The following is a 14,398-nucleotide window of genomic DNA, read 5'->3' on the forward strand; positions in this document are numbered from 1 at the left end:
CTTCTGTCAGTCGTCTCTGCAGCCCAGGAAAAGCACCCTCGCCTGGGGACAGGATATATATCTTCCCTGCGTTTGGACCGAGTGATGATGAAGACAACAATTTTGAAAGAGTGGGCAGGGATCATGCATTATTTGAGAGGCTAGGAATGCATGTGGGTTGTTTTCTCACCTCAGCGTTGCCTTCAGGCTGGTCTGATGGGTCCAGAGAGGAGTGAAAGCACTAAGGCAATTCATTCCATTTATTGCTTTTAATACTTTAATTTATCTATGGTCAGGCTAGCAGTGCTGCTGATGTCTGAGTGGGGTTTTTGGACTGTTTAGTTCCAATCTGATCATCACATCCGTGGCCAGATAGTTCGGTGAAGGCAGCTGCTTAAAGCAAAACGGTAATAAGTGGCATAAATTAACGGCTTCATCTGGGTGGATATTTGCCTAGTGCATTTCCAGGGTTAGACCTGGAAAACTCCCAATATCTACAGTCAAGGTAGATCTAACTCTATATTCGTGACCAGCTATATAAACAGGAAATGTCTTATAATTCCCTGTCTGCCTATAAAAGCTGCTGGTCACCTACAAATTCCCACGTGTTCTGCATCCTGGTTTTGAGAGCAGCTGCCACAAGAGAGTAATGGCTCTGGGATTCAAATGCAGAGGCCAGAATGCTGGAGGTTGGTTTCCAGCTTTGAAACAGCTGTCCTATCCTACATCCAAGCAAAGGGTAAAAAAGTCTTTGCCCCGCTTCTACAGGGAACATCCAATTCAAAGTCCTGCTAGATATCAGTCAGATACAACATTCTCAGCCTTTACGACTTTTCTGCATCCTTACGATTTGGGTGGAGCCAAAGCTGATAATTTCAGCCCTTCTGGGGCCTCCATTTAACTATCTGTCCCACTTCTGCTTCCAAGGAAAGAGTTACCAGGAACTTTGGTGCTGGATATCAGCAGACATCTCCATAAGTCACCACTCACCAAGCCACCAAAGAGCAGAGAGGAGGAAGCAGGAGCAAGCCCTTCGAATAAAGCCTGTTGGGCAATCAGCTGTCTGATCGCCCTTTCCTTCTCCACCCTGCAAGACCCAGTCTGCAAGAAAGAGAGCAGAGAACCAGCTGTAGCTACACAGCCTGGGGTTTCAAAAATGGAGATGCAGAAGGAGAAGAGGCAGAGGCTCAGAAAACATGTGGAAGAAAGAGATTAGATGGAGAAAGGGGACCCTTTAGATAGACGTAAAGGGGGCCTACAAGGAAGCTGGAGAGGGACTTTTTACAAGGGCATGTAGTGATAGGACAAGGGGAAATGGCTTTAAACTGAAAGAGGGCAGATTTCGATGAGATCTCAGGAAGAAATTCTTCTCTCTGAGGGTGGTGAGGCACTGGAACAGGTTGCCCAGAGAAGTTGTGGCTGCCCCATCCCTGGAAGTGTTCAAGGCCAGGTTGGATGAGGCTTTGGGCAACCTGATCTAGGGGAAGATATCCCTGTCCATGGCAGGGGGTGTTGCAACTAGATGATCTTTGAGGTCCCTTTCAACACAAACCATTCTATGATTCTATGATTCTGTGACAAGAGGAAGCCTAAAATGATTGGGGGCCAACATTAGTTTTTGGGTAGAAGGTCAGTCAGACGAGCGAGTGTCCCTGAAGTAGGGGTCATGCTCATCAGAGACATTTAGAGCATTTGATGGGTCCAATCATAGAATCATAGAATCATAGAATGCTTAGGGTTGGAAGGGACCTTAAAGATCATCTAGTTCAAACCCCCCTGCCATGGGCAGGGAAATCCTCCACTACACCAGGTTGCCAGGTTGATTTGCAGATATTCTTGAGGTTTCTGACACCTGCATTAAACCAGTCTGACTGCCAATTCAGCTGACACAAAGCAGAATCAACAGGATGGTGAAGTCAGCCCTGATAACCCCATGAGCACTAACCATTCCTCTCCACTGGACATACGCCTTCTGGGCGTGGAGAGGATAAGCCACATCTCTTGCCCAACAGATGAAATTCTGCCAGACCCAAGGACTGCATACCTCCGTGGATGCCGGAGAAGGTGTGTCAGTCCTCCCAGATGTCACAAGGCATCAACCGAAGAGCTGGAACTATTGCAGGGAATAAGGATTGCCCAGCGTGATTCACTGCGTGGTGTTCTCCTACAGGGATGACTCTTTGGAGGAGTCTGGAAATCATCCTGGGAAGCCAAGGTTCAGTGTCCTGGCAGAGGTCTGCCCTGATAGAGAAGTTTGCTTTAACCAGCTTTGATTCTTTTTTTTTTTGGCGGAAGGGAAGAATAACGATGCAACCTAGTGGAGAGTGTCCCTGCCCATGGCAGGGGGTTGGAACTAGATGATCTTTGAGGTCCCTTCCAACTCAAACCATTCTATGATTCTATGATTCTGTGTTACTCTTCAGTATGATTAACAAGCTGCAGTCTTGATTTTTTTTTTTTTTTTAAACAAAGAAGTGTCTCTGACTCAGTTTATTTCCTTACTTTTAAGGACTGACGGCGTGAATGTCTCTTCTCTGACAGAGAGGAGTCAGCTGCTCCAGGGATTCAAATCTGCTCCTCGCTGACAGCAGGAGGATGATCTGCAAAGCCACAGGAAGTGGCCCACTGCTGGTCTGCTGGCAGGAGTGGTTTGATGGACAAATGTAATGATGGACAAAGGTGTACGACAGGCCGCTTGGTGTTTTGAGGGTTGCCGGTGGCCCATTGAGCCAGATTGTTGGGAAGTTACCATCCTGGCCTCAGGTATGTCTGATGCACATGTGTGAGATATGGGACTGCCATGGCTGGCATTTCCTCAGAGACACATGGGAGACCGAGGATGGTGGTGTCACCCTGACGGCCAACACATGGAAGCAGCATGACTGCAGCATGCAAGGCAGTGCTTGGCTGGGTCAGGACAGAGAGCTGCATAAAAGGTGTCCCAGAACCCAGCATCGCAGAGCAGAAATGAGGCTACAGCTATAGCAGTAAATTGAATGTATCCAGGACCATCTCCAGCCAAGAGGTGGGCATCAACAGGGCCTCTTGTGAATAGTCCTTCCCTTTTGCGCTCTCCTCTAGTTTTTTCCAGACATGACATGGGACAATGGTGGTTGGTCCATGTTAAAACCTTGCCAGGGAACGTGCTAGCAATTAAAATGATTAATTAAACGTTGTGGATGTGAAATATGTGCAAATAGGTGGCGAGGAGTAGGGTGTGCTTATTCAAGGTAAGTGACTGTCTTAGTTTAAGACCTCTGTGAAACGCAAAAACGCAAACCTGCGAAATGCCTCATGATGCTACTAACCAGGAGCCCTAATTGTGAAATGTGTTCACCTGATACATGGCAATATAAAACAATGTTAGGGTCGCATAGTGAAATATGACCTTTTTTTTTATATGTAACCTTTAACCATTCTGTTTGTTTTTGTATAACCGTAGTCCTAGAGAAAGCAGAATGGTATGGATATAGTTCTCGCTTCTTGCAAAAGCCACCTAACATTTTGGGTTTTTTCTTCTCTTCTTTTGCTTCACTGCCAGTTGCAAGGTGTTAGACAAGAGGGGCCTGGGGGCCTGGACGCGCTTAATCTCTAATCTGGCTTAACCACTTTTAAGTTAGCTTGCTCAAGCCATATATCTGTAAGTTGCATAACCCTTGTGTAAGATAAGCAGGAGCCAAGATGGAGGACAAGGATGGTCCTGATGAGTTCGCAGAGCAGAGTCATGATGACTTCGCTAGTTTTCTGGGGAGGTGAAAAAGTCATCACGAGGAAGACATACAGCCTTCATCCCTGAGACCCCTACTCATGACCACCAGGAGACACTGCGCACACGCAACTGGAGGAGGTTAGGGGTGGAGACTATGGAGATGACTTCTCTGAGCCCATTGTAATAAGACCACCTTTTCTAGGAAATAATTAAGAATATGTATTAGTAAAAGGAATATAAACAAAATGAGAACTATATGGTGTGCGTCTTGGTGGAGCGGAGACTCCCGGCGCACCCAGCGCTGTTTGCTTGCTTTTATTCGCCTAATAAATTTTAAACTTTAATTGGAGTTCTGTTTGGGACTCACTCATTTATCACATGGAGGATGGCATTACAGATCAGGGAACATTCCCAAGAACTGTTTATTTCCCCAGCTTAGGTTCAGCCCTGGAGATCAGACCCTCTCAAGCATGTGAATCACATCCTTCAGGACAAGAACTTGGTCCCTGATTTTAGTCTTGGCTGTGCCACACTGCACCACACAATTGTGTTTGAGCGGGCCAGCAAACACAGCTTTATTTGGCTGCCCTCTACAATGTTCTAGCCTTTGGGTCTTCCCAGATGGAGAACAGAGATCAGAAGTCAATCAACAGAAGTCAGCCAGGGATCTGCTCATCTGGGACCTTCATACTGGGCCCTTCTCTTGAAAGGTCTTAGAACAAGTGTCCACAGTGACGAAGATGGACAGAAACATCATGGCTTGGTCGTATGGGATTTCTTCCTTTTACTTGCCCTGATGTTTTTAACTATTCAGCTTCCAGGCTGCCAGAGTATGACATCTGCCTCATCACTTCTAGTGGCACCTCAGAAGGTTCCCAAATATTTCCATCTATCCCAGCATCATCCCAGTCTCTACGTGTTGCCATTTCCCAGCCAGTTGCTAGTACACCAGAGGGTGCCAGGGGTTGCGGGATGGAAGAGGTTCTCATCACCAGTTATGATATCAGTCTTTTGCCAAGTAACAATTGATAGGATGAGACAGCACAAATAAAGGCTGGGTAAAGAATGGATTGAGAGCAGCCCTGAGGAGAAGGACTTGGTTCAACATGAGCCGGCAATGTCCACTTACAGCCCAGAAAGCCAACCGTGTCCTGGGCTGCATCCAAAGAAGCGTGGGCAGCAGGTCAAGGGAGGGGATTCTGCCCCTCTGCTCTGCTCTGCTGAGACTCCACCTGCGGTGCTGTGTCCAGTTCAGGGGGCCTCAGCACAGGAAAGACATAGACCTGTTGGAGCAGGTCCAGAAGAGGCCCATGAAGACGACCCGAGGGCTGGAGCACCTCTGCTATGAAGACAGGCTGAAAGAGTTTGGGTTGTTCAATCTGGAGAAGAGAAAGCTCTGGGGAGACCTTCCAGCAGCCTTCCAGTACCTAAAGGGGCTACAAGAAAGCTGGAGAGGGGCTTTGGACAAGGGCATGTAGTGACAGGACATGGGGCAATGGCTTTAAACTGGAAGAGGGAAGATTTCCATGAGATCTGAGGAAGAAATTTTTCCCTCTGAGGGTGGTGAGGCACTGAGCCAGGTTGCCCATAGAAATTGTGGATGCCCCATCCCTGGAAGTGTTCAAGGCCAGGTTGGATGAGGCTTTGAGCAACCTGGTGTAGTGGAGGGTGTCCCTGCCCATGTCATGGGGTTTGGAACTAGACGATCTTGAAGGTCCCTTCCAACCCAAACCATTCTATGACTCTATGAAACAGCTTCAAGTTGCACCAGGAGAGGTTTAGATGGGATATTAGGAAAAATTTTTCACTGAAAGAGTTGTCAAGCATTGGAACGGGCTGCCCAGGGAAGTGGTGGAATCACCCTCCCTGGAGGTGTTTAAAAAGATGCATAGACGTAGTAGTTAGTGACATGTTTTTTTGGTGGAGTTGGGAGTGTTAGGTTAACAGTTGGACTCAATGGTCTTCAAGGTCTTTTTGAACCTAATTGATTCTGTGATTGCGCCACCAGGAATTTTCCAGCTCTAAACAATACCCATTGAAGCAATTGCAGAATCTAACCCTCACATATTCCCCATCCTTCGTTTTGGGTGGTGCTACAGGGGAGGAAGAGGCTAGGTCAACACAGTACCACTTGTTTTCAACCGAGAAGACAACAGTTTGAAGCACATGTTGCCCTAGGAGAAGAGGCAGCTGTGTGTGTTGAGCACCCCTGGGGTGAGGGCAAGCTCCAGCTCTTCCCATTCTTGAGTCCAACAACAGAGGCAGAATAGTGATTTTTCCTGCTGGCTCTTTCTCTCCGTCTTTCTTCTCCTCCCCAGGATTTACTTGTGTTTGGTCCTGCAAGGCTCATTCTTTGTATCCTGCCTGGTTGTGACCTCCTCAAAATCTGAACAGCAAGATGGGTTGTTACTGCCATCCCCATGAGACAGATCTGTCCTCATCTCAAACCCTCACAGATGTTTCAGTGCTTAACTCCCAGGGAAGCCAAAGGGAGCTTTGGAGCTAATCCCCTCCATGGGTTTACTACAAACTGACATGGGCTTAAAGCCTTTGCATGCCAAATCATTGAAGGACTCGGACTGTCTGGTTGCACCTACCCCACCTCCCATGCACTGCCTATTCCTGGGTGCTGTGAAGGTGTCCAGGTACTTCACTGTGAGTCCTGCTGTGGTGCAGAGATACTCAGGTTCAAGAACACAGGCAGCCTGGGGCCAGGTGACACCAAGGTGTTGAAATCTTTCTGAGAATCTGCCCTTTGGCTTCCTCTTTTTAAAGCAGGGCAGGAAAACCATGCCCCAGAGGCATCCTGAGTCTCTGTTTACTGGTATCATCTGATTTCACGGTGTCTCTGGGACTGCTGTATTGCCAAATCCCAGCTGAGTCTGGATTAAGTTACATACAGGATCATACCTGTACTTGAAGGTATTAATAGGGGTATCCCAGCAGTAATGCCCAGGTGTCACAAGCTCCAGAGGAGGTCACCACCCTTCCAGTTGCCCTGGGGCTGGAACCACACTGCAGAAGAGCTGTCACGGAGGCAGCTATGCCTATACCAGTAATACATGGAGAGCCCACGCACAGTTGTCTGCACTCTTTAATTGTTAGCATGCTCCTCAGCACAGTTTTAGCCTGACCAACTAAGACCATCCCTGACAATTCCAGATCTACTTTCCAATTGCTATTTTGGATTCAGCCACCTTATTTTGGAGGGAGAGAGCTCGGCTATACAGATGGGCACTAGTTGACTCCAGGGTCAGGAACTGACACATGCCTTCCCCATGCTCTCCCAGACCTCGTCAAGACCAGAGTCTTGACAGCACACTAGAACAATACCATCAGAGATGCAAATCCATTATTTTTCCAGACCTTTTTCTATAAGCCTTCAGAAATTTCTGCCTGGCTGAAACAGTAAGAGACACACTCTGACCTGGGGCTGTGCTGATCAGGATTGTATCCTCCTCCCAGCTCATCTCCATTTGTTTAGCTCCCTGTGTACTTGAATGAACAACCTGACCATGCTGCTTACAAAACCCCCAGCCCTGCTGTGAGTCAGCACTCAAAAAAAGAGAAGAAATAGCAAACATCTTGGAATTATTATTATTTTTTTTTAATGTTGGCTGTAGAGTCCTATTGCATGAGAAGCTATAAAAGAATAACTGATGGATCCCTTCTCCATCAAGCTCAAACTGGCCTTTCCATGCCTGAACATCAGGTGTTCAGAAGGCATTCTGGAGACAGATGGGCAAAATGACTGCAGGTGCTGGGGGACCAGGATGGGTTAAGAAGCTTGCACGGGTTGTTCAACAGGGACCTCATCACAATCCAGCCCAGAGAAGGGACCTGGTAACACTGACCACAACTGCAGTTCCCAGCACTGCTTCAGAAAGCCTCATCCTAGGTGCCTCGTTGCGATTGCAGTTGTCCTGACTGCAGCATTCGTAAGAGCCTTGAAACACACCACAATTTGAAACGCAGCTTTTTCTGATCAACTTCTGTTGGTGAGTGCCTGGATAAAAAGTCAAAGAAAACCAATCCATGAATCTTTCTTCCAAGGGCAAATCCTGACTTTACTGTGTAAGCAGCATGAGAGATCACTCATAGAATGGTTAGGGTTGGAAGGGACCTCAAAGATCATCCAGTTCCAACCGCCCTGCCATGGGCAGGGACACCCTCCACTACACCAGGTTGCTCAAAGCCCCATCCAACCTGGCCTGGAACACTTCCAGGGATGGAGCAGCCACAGCTTCTCTGGGCAACCTGTGCCAGTGCCTCACCACCCTCTGAGTGAAAAACTTCTTCCTTATATCTAATCTAAATCTACGCATCGCTCAAGTCTATGTGGGTTATGGTGTTCATAACCACCCTCTCCTCACTATTCAAGCGAAGAAACAATTGGGCTGTAACCCAGCACTGTTCAAGTTGTCCCGAAGCCCCATGGAAAGTGCACTTTTTTAGACACAAGTGCACTGGAGCAGAAAGCAGGGAAGGACCAAAGAAAGACCAAAAGGAGTTGGAACTAGATGATTTTTAAGGTCCCTTCCAACCCAAACCATTCTATGATTCTATGACACAGATCCACCGAGAGCAGGACTGGGACACATAGGAGCGTTGGGCAGCAGCGTTGGGCAGCAGGGTTGGGAGGTAACAACCCAGGCACTTCATGGCAGTAAGACTCACCGGCACTTGTCTTCTCAACTATAGTCACGCAGGCTGTCTCATTTTTAGCACATTGGGAAGTCAGCAGGCACTGATCATTGCTGGTCTGGTTGGTGCAGGTGTAGCATGTCAGCAAGATGGCTACAGGAGGGAAACATAAATGATTTACGTGAGGTCAAAGCAAGAAACCCCTTCTGAGATGGACCTGTTCCCACTTCCATGCAAGCCACAGGACAGAGTAAGATATAGAAGATTTGGTTGAGCTGGTTCTACCCATTATACTATCCCACGCCCAAAATTTCTAAACACACGCTTCCCTGTAGAAAAACAGTCTTTCTAGGTAAGTGGGCAGCAGAGGCTTTTTGTGGACCTTGATATTCAACTACCCCATTACAGCATTTAGAAAATGGTCATGGGGCCAGAAGAGCAGCACAGGTCACAATTTTTGGCTCAAAGCTTAAATTGCACTCCCATCCAAGAGGGTAGCATTAGCTGCAGATGGCAAGAGGCAACAGGATTGCAGAGTAAACCCAAAGGTCTCTTCCTGGTGGCACTTTGTGAGAACAGGGGAAGGTGATAGATTTTGGCTTGCTCTGCAGGCAGCCCAAGGCTGCAGGGTGTCTGCAGCAGAAGTCCTTTGGCAACTGTGGTGGCGCGAAGGAGAGGCAAAGCTGACCATGCAGACTAGCTCTTTATCTACCGCTATCTACTGACTTCTTAAAGACTGCTGGACTTAGAAGTTTCAGATGTGGCTTCTCCCCCAAAAATATCAGCTCTGCATCCCAGCCCAAGCTTTGCTGGAATCCTGAACAACTCACCAACATCCACGCAGAATACAGCAGCCACACATGCTATCAGGAGAGCCCTCATCTCTGTTTGCTCTTCTCTGCCCGCACGGTCTTCAGGGGAAGCAATTCCCAACCTTCTGTGGAGTCCTAGCTGGGAGAGTGGCTGATGCAAAGGCTGACACAGGTCAGCTCGAGTGGTGCACAGCCCAGACTGGAAAGCTGACACGTACTCGTAGAGCCTTGCAGGAGCCCAGTGCCCACATCTGCTGTCCGAGTTTTGTGCGCTGCCTTTGCCCGAGCACGCATTACCCAATACCTCAAAATAAGCCAAAGGGAAAGCAGTTGCTACTGATAGCAGTGGTTCCTCTTTGAAAGAAGGCAGGAGATAAAAGATAGGTAGGAAGTGGTGACTAGCCTAGGAGGAAGCAAGGCCATCAAGAAGGGGGATGGGGACTCTTGGACTTGTGTGTTATGCGTTGGTCCTAGAGAAAAGGAGATATTCCAGCAAGGAGGAGCCACTCTTTGAGGACTGGGACCCCCATCTTTGGTTGCTCAGTTGGAGTCAAGCCTAGCGCCTTGGGTTAGCACTGGGAAGGCTTGTTCCCCCTGCAGCTATGGTGCTGCCATAGCATATTTCCCTTCCATGACTTGGCCCCAAGTGCTGCTCTACCAGCTCTGTTACCACAACTCTAATCTTGGCCTGGTACCAGCAAGATCAGAGAAGCCTACAAGAACAGGGAGAGACCGGAAGAAAGATGCCACATTGCTGCTACAACTTCAAAAATCTCATCTTGCTGGCAAAGAAAAAGCACTCTATATATGTGTGTATATATATATTACGAATACAATTGAAATCTTAACTTTTCTCTATGCTGTGTCCTTGGGTCAGAGTCATAAATATCTCATTCTACACAGAATAACAGTTTGTTACTGCCATCCATATAAACTCACAGCTCTATTACATAAAGATACTCAAAAGCAAAACAAATTAGCCATAGCCACTTGGTCAATTAGAAAAATTGTTCTTATTACTCAGTCAACTTAAATAAAAAAGCCTCAGGCAAGTCAAGACAAGCTCAGTCAGAGCAAGCCTAGCAAGTCTCAATCCTGAGGTCTTGCAAACTTAGTATGAAGCTTACAGACTGTTACTAGTGCTGGCAATACCAAATTTAATTTCAGGAATACCAAACCATCTTGTCTTAGACTTTCAAAGCCGAAAAACTGCATTGAGTTATAATTCTATAGATAAAACAGAGAATATCTCCTGAGTTTGGGTTTAGTTTTTTGGGGGGTTGTTGTTTTGTAGGTTTTTGGTTGGTTGGTTGGGGTTTTTTTCCCCAGCACACAGGAAGGCACTAGGAGGACAACTCAGCACAACTTCATGTTGAATCATGGAATCATAGAATGGTTAGGGCTGGAAGGGACCTTCAAAGGTCATCTAGTCCAACCCCCCTGCAAGGAACAGGGATATCTCCAACTAGATCAGGTTGCTCAGGGCCTCGTCCAACCTGGCCTTGAACGTCTCCAGGGATGGAGCATCCACCACCTCTCTGGGCAACCTGTTCCAGTGTTCTACAACTCTCATGGTAAAAAATTTTTTCCTAATATCCAACCTGAATCTACCTCCCTCTATTTTAAAACCATTACCCCTTGTCCTATCACAACAGGCCCTCCTGAACAGCCTCTCCCCATCTTTCTTGTAGGCCCCCTTGAGGTACTGGAAGACCGCTATAAGGTCACCCGGAGCCTCCTCTTCTCCAGGCTGAACAGCCCCAACTCTTTCAGCCTGTCCTCATAGGAAAGGTGCTCCAGCCCTCTTATCATCTTCGTGGCCCTCCTCTGGACCCTCTCCAACTGGTCCATGTCCTTCTTATGTTGGGGGCTCCAGAACTGGACGCAGTACTCCAGGTGAGGTCTCTCGAGGGCAGAGTAGAGGGGAAGAATCACCTCTCTCGACCTGCTGGCCATGCTCCTCTTGATGCAGCCCAGGATGCGGTTGGCCTTCTGGGAAAGCTCTTTCAAAGGTGACAATATGAAAAAGAACTTATTTGCATGGTAAGAGAATCAAGGGTTGCGCAGCCACAGTCCAGGCACGTTGCTTGCTAAAGGGGCTACGCCACAAAGCCTGCCCAACTGGCTTTAGGGAAAGTGTCATGAACCAAGCATAGCTAAGAGCAATGAAGGAGGACATCATGGAAGGAGTCACAACTGAACCACAGCCTGTTACACCAGAGACTGCACGCCAAATTGCAAAGGTGCTCGGCTCTCTGCCAGCATTGCCAGGACCCCATTGCACGCTCACGCGGCACACGTCACTACATCAGGACAAAGCTGGGGTCGATGGCCACCCATGAAAGACATGGGGATGAAGTAGAAAGCTGGATGAGATGCGAGGCTGTAGCCATCCCATACAAGGTCCCAAGTGAGAAGGAAGAGAAGCTCAATAAAAAATAAGAAGTGGGATCATACCACATACCCAGGCTAGGAAGAGCAGCTAGAGCTGCTGGGTCCTGTTCTTCACCTCCCCTTGCTGCCTTGAAATCTCATCCCTGGAAAGGCAGCCAGCAGAATTCATCCCACAGTCATCCCTTGCCTGTTGTTGTGGGGAATCCTTGTACATGCAGAAATGGAGACAGTGCTAGGCCTGAGGATGCACAGGAGAGGGGATGGTGGAGATTTAAGCCCCTCAGGTCCTGTTTTGGACAGAAGCGGGGTTTGCAGCACCAGGAGCGAACTATGGAAAGTCAGGAACTGTTTCTGCCTGGGGAACTACCAAGAAGGAAATGTGAGCCTTAATTAAAGCTGGTTGAGACTAATTGCCACTCCATTCTCTTCCACTTTGGCAAATGAAGCCTTCGAGGAGTTGAAGAGTTCAGCTACAGCTTAAGAAATAGATGGAAGAGATTGCACAGAACAGCTTTAAAAAAACAAAAACAAAACACAACCACAAACAACCAAAGAGCTCATTTGTGTATAGGTGACCTGTGAGAAGGGATTAAAGATTTCCTTGTCTGACCCACCTTGGCAGAAAAATAATCTGCCCTGTTTACAAGAGAAGAGGCAGTCTGGATGCAACCCACTAAGCTAGAAACACAGCATTTTTTTTTGAAAAGACATCATCTGTCTGCCTCACCATCCCTCTGGCAATATAGGGCAACCCCAGGGAACCACTGGAAGCCACCTCCGTTTGCAGAGACTTTGCATCACGCTCTTCTCGGGCTCATGGCAGCAGAAGGCATTTACGAGCCCCCCTGCAGCTATGAAAGCAGTTATTCAAAGGCTTATTTCTGAGTCAAACCAATCACTCATAATTGCATCTTAATCCAGACTTGGATTAAGAATATTAATTAAGCAATTTATCAGAATTCCTCGTGCCCCAGCTGGCAGTGGCTCAGAATGAAGGTCTTGAGAAGCCATTCTCAGAGCTTGGGATGAGCTCGGCTCTTGCTGATTCTTTATTTTCTTTTGAATAACGCGTGTGCTCGACTGGCCAAAGATATCACTACTGTGGCTAAAAAGAAGCCGTAGGAAGAACCAGCCTGTGTGTCATCTACTCCTTCCCTGCGGGATACCCACAACAGGCAGCCGTCCCCTTTCCACAGCTGCACGGAGCAAGTGCCAGGAGTTCTCCTTCGCAGGGCACAAACCTGATATCCTGGAGTTTTATCCTCGCCTTGGAAGCCCTTCCTCCACCTCTCATTAGACCATCCTTCATTTTAACCACAGGGATCCAATTTCTCATAGGTTAATCGCTCGCTTTCCTTCGCGGCCACTCTCCTTGGCACCAGCAGCGCGGCGTTTACAAGCACGTGGCAAAGGCTAACGTCTGTCCAACCTGAGCTTATTTTGCAGCTGCCATCACTTGGCTGGGCATTGATGGACACAGAGCACAACTGCGTAAACCCAGGGAGCTCCTTAAGCACATGTTTTATTTATGCCAAACCACAGAAGTGATCTTCAATCCTGCTAAACCATATCGGAAAGAGAAATGCCTCCGTTTGTTGTGGTCAGAGACAGAGGGTCTGAAGCACAGCAGCAATAGTCTCAGCTTAAATGCTGTTCCTTTCCTCTCATATCAGCAAGAGCATTCCCCTCCAAAGCTTCTATTTTTCCCAATTATTATTGTTATTATTTTTTTTCTCATTTTTGCGACATCAGATCTCAAGGGAAGAAGGAAGAGGAGGAAAAACCCTTCTGGAAACCCTTCACATGTCTCTTTCTCACATTCCCACAGGGGGTTCCCACCTCTCACGTGTCTGCCAGACTACAGCTGTTTTGTTTTCCCCTTAATCTGATGGCTCACTGGGGAGCAGATGCAGAGCTTAAGCAGCAGTTCAACAGCAAACACTCCTTGCTGAGAAGTTTTCATCACACCCACTTCCCTCTCTGCACCAATTAAGATGAATCAGCCAAAAGCCCGTCTCTCTGAACCACCTACGGATGAGCGAAGGCCCTGTCATTAAGCGGATGAAAGAGCAGCTAAGCCGCTTTGATGGCTGCCCTTCCTCAGATCACCCTCCAGGACCCCTTCTCCACCCCACTCAGCCCTGATGGACAGGGGAACAGTACTGCCAACCCCGATGGAAAGCAGCTCTGGGAAATGGGAGACCGATGCACTTTTTTTTTTTTCCATCAACAAGGATCAATAATCTGTTGGCCATGAATCAAAAGCTTGACTCATCCCCAGGAAAAAGCACAACGTGGGAAGGTTTCTGATGAACACGGCTCAGTCCAAACGCCTGCATAAGGTGCCAATGTGCAGGCTTTATGTTCCCATCACTCCAGGATGCTGATGCAGTAGCAACAAGTAGAGATGGAACTCCATCAGAGCCTCCAGCTGCTCAAAAAATCTTCCTATGTGGGGAGATGTACAGCTCATACACAACTCCCAAGCTATATATAGAGATGGTCCCACCTTCTTCAGCCACAAGCTCCTACCACATCTCCCTCTGAGGTTCAGCAGGCTAGTGTTCAGTGGAAGGTAGAGTTCAGAGAAGCTCTTGGTGAAGGTAGAGTTCAGAGAAGGACTCGGTGAAGTCCCAGATGTGGGGATGGATGACCTCATGCAACACAGCAGGCTTCAGGTGAATCAAGTTGCTGCCTTCAGCTGTTTAACAGGGGGTGGCTACAGAGAGGCCAGAGAAAGACTCTCCTTGGAAACGCACAGACAAAGGACAAGCAGCTGGTTACAAGATGCAACAAAGGGAATTCCAACCAGATACGAGGAAGAAAGAAAAAATTTCCAGGACAGTGATTAACTACCAAA

The 14,398-nt window shown here is 47.8% G+C and overlaps 1 long non-coding RNA gene across 1 annotated transcript; it reads right to left on the minus strand.

Annotated features, from left to right (window-relative positions):
* Positions 1-7,327: 7,327 nt before the first annotated feature.
* LOC147529077 (uncharacterized) lies at positions 7,328-9,408 on the minus strand. The gene is made up of 3 exons (XR_015222091.1): positions 9,163-9,408; positions 8,366-8,485; positions 7,328-7,694 (listed from the first exon to the last, which is right to left on the minus strand). It is a non-coding gene; the product is annotated as an uncharacterized LOC147529077 (long non-coding RNA).
* Between the last annotated feature and the right edge of the window lie 4,990 nt (positions 9,409-14,398).

Source organism: Tauraco erythrolophus, chromosome 3, assembly GCF_009769465.1.
Source record: "Tauraco erythrolophus isolate bTauEry1 chromosome 3, bTauEry1.pri, whole genome shotgun sequence".
NCBI lineage: Eukaryota > Metazoa > Chordata > Aves > Musophagiformes > Musophagidae > Tauraco > Tauraco erythrolophus.